General features: G+C 40.7%; 1 pseudogene; it reads right to left on the reverse strand.

Moving 5' to 3' along the window:
- Positions 1–929: 929 nt before the first annotated feature.
- On the reverse strand, positions 930–6,607 carry LOC123780386 (exocyst complex component 3 pseudogene; annotated as a pseudogene).

Genomic DNA, 6,607 nt, shown 5'->3' on the forward strand with positions numbered 1-6,607 from the left:
TAAAAGGCATCCAAATAGGAAAAGAAGAAGTAAAATTATCTCTTTATGCAGACATGACCTGATATGTAGAAATCCCTAAAGACTCCACTAAAAAACTTTTAGAGCTAATAAATTCAATAAAATTGCAGGTTATAAAATCAATATGGAAAAAAATCAGTTGCATTTCCATACACCTACAATTTAATATCTGTAAGAAGAAGTGAAGAAAACAATCCCATAAACAATACCATCAAAAAGTGGACTGAAAACTTTAAGAGACTGATGAAAGTAATTGCAGAAGACATGAGTAAATGAAAAGATAACCTGTATTCATGGGTAGAAAGAATTAATATTGTTAAAATTTCCATACTATCCAAAGCCATCTAAAAGTTCAAAGCAATCCCTATCATATTTCTAATGGCATTTTTCACAGAAAAAATAAATATTATTCCTTAAAATTTTTTTGATGGATCATTATTTTCTGGTAACTTTCTCCATCTTGTCACCTAATTTTTCTTTTTTTTTTTTTCTTTTCCTTTTCATTTCCCTGCAGGACTTCAGCTTCATTTATTAAGCAGCAGAGTTTTAGAAGTCTTAATGCAGAAATGAGTGAAGGCCAAGGGGTGAATGAAGACAGGGCTCTTCCTGCTACACACACCTTCTCACCACTGTGATAATCTACCATGAGGCATTTTACATTAGAATTCTGCCTCAGAAAGGTGTTTACAACAAAAATGAGAGAACTTGAAGAATCACAGCCAGCAGGGTACTCTTTCTTCAAGAAGCCATATTCCAGGGTACCTCACAAATACGCTTAGCCCTTCAAGAGATAGGCAAGAGGGACTGAAACAGCTAATGTGACCCCTTAAGAGATCACTTTTGCTTTAATATATTTCTGAGGGTGGGGATGCTGAGTGCAAATAATGTACATAAAGCTGAAAACCAACAGGTTACTTGAAAAGCTTTGCTATGTTCATACTAGCGACTATGATTTCCTTGAAGATGGGTATGTAGTTCAGAATCACCTGCATTGGGCCCTGTTCCGAAGTCTTGTTGATGGTCTGCTTTGTGTTCTGCTTGGTTAGTGTCCCCTCACACAGCCAGGAGCATGTTGATGTGGTCATCCCGGAAGTCTGGGTGTTTGCTGATTAAAGTCGAGATGTCCAGATAGAGCAGAGAAGGGTCAGTGAACTTAATAACCTCTGCAGTGGTGGGGCGCCTGGGTGGCACAGCGGTTAAGCGTCTGCCTTCGGCTCAGGGCGTGATCCCGGCGTCAAGGGATCGAGCCCCACATCAGGCTCCTCCACTATGAGCCTGCTTCTTCCTCTCCCACTCCCCCTGCTTGTGTTCCCTCTCTCGCTGGCTGTCTCTATCTCTTTTGAATAAATAAATAAAATCTTTTTTTAAAAAAAAGAGTTTGTCTGCTTGTCTTCTGAATTGCTCAACTGCACTTCATTGTACTTCTTAAGGAGCTGAAAATATTTATAAAAAAAAAATAACCTCTGCAGTGGCAATGATAGTGTCACCATGTCCACTTGTATCTTCACCAAATCCAGAAGCCAGCTTTTGGAACACGAAGTGGAGTTGCTCAGCCTCCCTGCGCACTCTCTCAGCACCCTCCCTGTGTTCCTTGGTGCTCCAAAAGGAGATGTGCTTCTGCATGATGGCCTACAGGTACTCCACTTGCCATCCTCTTCTTTTTATATGGCTTTTGATTTTGGCATAATCATTAAAATATTCTTCCACAGTGAGACAGATGATTTTTACAGTGTTTGACTCTAACAGCCACTTCCTTGTCATCAACTCATTGAGATGTTGCTCCAGATCCAGAAAGACCTCTTCCAGCAGGCTGCTGCAGCTCTCCTTTGCAATGGTATCTGAAATCCCATCAATGTTTGGTTGGCTCAGAGATATGCCCTCTTACACTTCACTTTTTAAAATATTCCCTTTCTAAACCAACTATAAATTCTTTGAATCTCTGATAGTTGATAGCTATCATATATTGAACATGGTGTGGGCATTGCCGACTTCTCAGCTGTTCTTTATACAATTGAACTTCCATCTTTGCATCTACTTAACAAAGAATTCATTTGCTAAAGACACAGACTAATCTGTGTTACAAACCTTTGTTTTCACTTATCTGAGCAGCAACACCGAGAATTTATTCAAACATCTAGAAGGGAGTGTTTCCTGAGAGTACCCACCTTGGTCAAGTTTCAGGCTCAGCATCTTTTACCCAGTCTTTCTTGTCTGTTTCTAGTACATTTTCCAGCCAGGTAATAACATCTAAAGTGAGAGTTGACATGTACCTGGGGAGCAGATCAGAGAGTGCTTTAGAGAAAGTAAAGGTTCTGGGGTGTGGATATCCACTTCTGGGCCAATTCCACATTCCCTGTCATCTCTGTGCTTGTGTAGGTGTTTGAGACCCATGTCAACCACAGGCTCATGATTTCATTTGCTTCTAGGTCTTCTGACTCAAACTCCTGCATCCATTTTCTCAGAGCGTGGTGGTACATGTTCAGATGGTTTCTGAAATTTCATAATGAGGAGGAAAACACTCAACCATCAGGTTTTTGGCAATGGTGGCTCATCCAGGACATACTTCTTTGTGATTTCCAGGTGGCAGATAAACCACATTTTGTTGGACTCCCTGGGGTCTGCCTGTCTGGCCTCAATTCTAGTAGTCTTGGTTCCATCCAAGACGGCAAACATTTTCTCCTTGCAATTCTTGGCCTCTCGGGAGAAGCCAAGCTAGTTTGCTTTTTTTTTTTTCCTTTGGTCAGATACACATTAGTCAATTTTTCTTCCTTTTTGATGATCCTGACAACTGAGACCAGCAGGTGGGGTCACGGGAGACGACGACCAGCAAACTTTGCAGCACCATCCACATCTGCTCAGCCAGCTCATCTGAGAGCCCCTGCATGGATGAGGATCGTGTTGTGCAAGTTCCCTCTGTCCGTGTGGGACTGCTTATACGTCAGCCCTTCTTGGGAGTGAGCACTCCAGGTCCATCAGCTTCTGGTGGGCCTGCAGGAACGCCCCTTGTTCAATGAGGTCCTGGGTGTCCCTTACAATTTGGGGTCCCGAGATGTTCTTGAGGCTCTCCAAAACTGCAGTGACCCAGGTATGCCACATCACAGCATATTTCATGTATTTGAGGCTCTCGATGGCATTGATGCTCTGTCTGCAGTCTTTGCTGATCGGCAAGGGACTTCTGGATGTCTGTGATGTTGTTCAGTGCCTTGTGGAGCTGGCTCAGGCCCATGCAGCTAACCCATCCAACCATAAACAGATAGCGTCCTTCCATATGGCTTCTGTGGGGCTTTATTCCGGGCCTCTTTCTGCCATGGTGTTCCACTTTGTCCAGCTGGCCTGGGCACTGAAGCAGCTCAGCATCCCTTTCAAACGTCCTTGCAACAGCTTCCTGATCTGACTTCGTGGTTGCTAAAAAGCAGGTAAAATCCCTGCACCTGAGTCACCCCTCCTCATTGTCATTGGGCGCCCTGCTGAAATGTCACCCAATTTCTTAAACATGTTAATCACAGTTAAAGTATGTCTTCTGTATTATATCTAGGTCATCTGTAGGTTGTTTCCATTTTCTCTTGGTTTCTGGTCATTTGATGTCATTCATGTCATTATTGTCATTCATGGTTAATTATTTACTTATTTATTTCTTGAAGGCAAAAAAGGAATAAAAGAGACTATTAATGTTGCCATATCTCAGCAACTAGAAGGAAGCAAGTCTTGGGGGCCCATTTAGAAGCTAATTTAGGTTGCTAGAGAAAAACAAAAATTAAGGCAAAGATAAAACTGACTCCAATCATTTTTATAGAGTACTGGATACTGTGTAGAAACTTTGAATAATGCTAACTTCCAGAAGAGAGGATTTATTTAATTTTTTACTTATAGGTAGTTACAGTAGGGATTGATCACCTTGATACAATCAGGGAATGGGAAGCACGGAAGTTGATTTCAGGCTTCGTGAGAACTATTCTATTTCTAGTTTGAAGTAATCCCAAAGTAGGACCTTTCAAGAACATTAACTGAAAGCAAAAGTTGTTTACCTGGGCTCATCCCCCTACCAGGCCTTGAATGCCAATTTTCGCCTCCCCAGCATGTTGAGACTGACAAAAGCTCTGCTTAGCTTTTTAGCTTCTTAGCTGATCCTTTCTTCCTGGCTTCTCAGCCTCTCACACTGAAAATGTTAGGAATAAATAATATCCTCAGGGAAAAAAAGAAACACAAAAAGTCATGCTCACAGTTCTCCAATTCTCTTTTCTTCCAAACCTAGTCCTCTCAATTCCTAGCAGCCTTGATAACCCTCGACTCCATTTTTCTTCCTCCCAGCCCTATCAGACTGCTGAGAGCTCTTTGCTTTAAAATTCAACTTGACCTCCCAGTTGGTGCCAATTACTAGTGGAGAAACAGCAGAGACTGGTGAGTTCACTCAATGTTCTTTTCTCTTGGATCTTAGCCTTTCAAGTTTTTACTGACTATGTTGCTTTATGATTACTTCAAACAGGTAATTTCAAAGCAATTTTTATACAGTTTTAATTTTTTCCCTTGGAGTGAGGGTTGGTCTGTTACAGCTACCCTATCATAACTATAAAAATTAAAAAGTATAATATTTTTACATAAAAATCAGAATTCTCAATTTCTCTGACAGAGAAAATCTGGAAAAACTGGGCCCACATTCTTGCATGGAAATAATGGCTAGAGGTAAGTAGCTCCTGTTCTTTTAATTTCAGGTATATGCTCTCCAGTTTTCTTTAATTATCTGGATTACTCAGTGATCCCCGAGAATAAAAAAAGAAGGAGGTCCATAATCAAGCTTTGAGTAATGCTAGTACCTAATTGTGTTGTATAAAAGGAGAGGTAAAGGCAACACGAGACTGCATATTCAAATAAGGAAAAGGAAAATTATTAGACTGCTGTATCATGGAAGTCAAAGGAAGACCATGTTTCAGGACGGAGGGCGAGATGACTGTGCCGATTAACTGTTCTAATACTTCTATATTGAGCTACTGAAGTGTAATTAGTGATCTTGAAAGAGTGTTTTTAGTAGAATAATGGAGATGACAGCCAGGTTGGGGTGGCTTAAGTAGTGAATCAGAGATGTGGAAATAAAGTAGTGAAGGTAGAAGGCTAGAGAAAAAGTTTCTGTGACAGGAGGGCAAGAGCGAGGATGGTTCAGGGGAAAGATGGGGTTGAATAATAAATTTAAGATAAGAGTGGCCTTTCTTTACTGCCTTTTCCCCAGTGCCATCAGCCAGCCTTTCCCCACTTTCTTGCAAGATGAAACACTGCTAAGATATTTTCTTGAAGGCAAGAAAGAGTGAAAGGTGGCCAACATTTTCGTCTCTCAAAAAAGAAAGAAACAAGACTCACTGGGCTATGCGGAGGCTGATTTAAATTGCTACGGAAAAGAGTAAATTAAAGCAGAGAGAAGGCTGACTTCAACCATTCCTCTGACCTAAGGAGTCACCGCATTGTCTGAAGTCACCCTCCCTTTCCTGCCTTTACTGGAAACAGGAGACAGCAGCACAAAAGCTGCCTTTTTCCTTTTCAAAAGCAGGAGAGGGCTGGGACATTTCCCCTTAGCTTCAGGGATCTGTTAATTGGCTCCTCAGTAAAATTACAGAAGCAGCCCGCCTGATAATGATTGTAAATGACAGAGACTATCAGGTTTACCTTGTGAGGTTCCCAGGGGACTTGCAGTTAGTTTAGTCTGAACTTAGCGTCAGCTGCTCAGGTACCTTTCTTCCCAGCACGCAGTGGCTAGACTCATCCTGTATTCTTTCAAACCTCATTAGGGTTACGGCCTTCTCTCCCTCTCCCTTCCACCCCCAGCAGCCTCCTGTCTCTCACTGTTGCCCCTCCTCTTCAATTTCCAGGACTCCTGAAGCATGCCGATCGAGAAACTGACGTAAGACGACTTGCAGAGGCTGGGCTCTTTTGTCTTCTGGCCTGGAAAGAACAACTCATGGCTTTGAGCTGTGGGTTATTGTCCCTTCAGGAAACTACACACCAACTTCCCTGAACTCTAATCTCCATTAACTCCTTTACAGTTCAAAGGTACTCAGCTCAAGGATTTTATAGTTCATTAGAGGTGTTTGGAATGTACTGTAGGTCTTAAAGAGAAGTTAATATGCCAAATAGCTAAATGTTGAAGGAGGCAGTTTTCATTAAAACCAAGTCACCAATCTTTTTATTTTCCAGAAACCGCTGTGTACGTGGGTGTAGTTATATATGTATGCATATGTATGTGTGTGAATATGAGGATATTTACTATATATTAGATATCTATTACATATTACATATATTATATACAACACATGTAATCTATGTGGGTATTTATGTAGTGTATATGTATTATGGACATATATTACATATATGTATATATTATACATGTGTATATGTGTTATATATTAATATAATAATATAAAATTAATATTGTAGTATAATATATTAATATTGATAATTTTAATATATATATATTTATATATAAATCCAAACTTTAATGTATGGATTACTTACGGATCTTGTTAAAATGCAGATTCTGATCCAGGAGGTCTGGGATGGAGCTCACTTTCAGGTAATGTAGATATTGGTGGTTTGGGAACCACAT

This window comes from Ursus americanus, chromosome 27 (assembly GCF_024610735.1).
Source record: "Ursus americanus isolate L20-20 chromosome 27, mUrsAme1.1.p, whole genome shotgun sequence".
NCBI lineage: Eukaryota > Metazoa > Chordata > Mammalia > Carnivora > Ursidae > Ursus > Ursus americanus.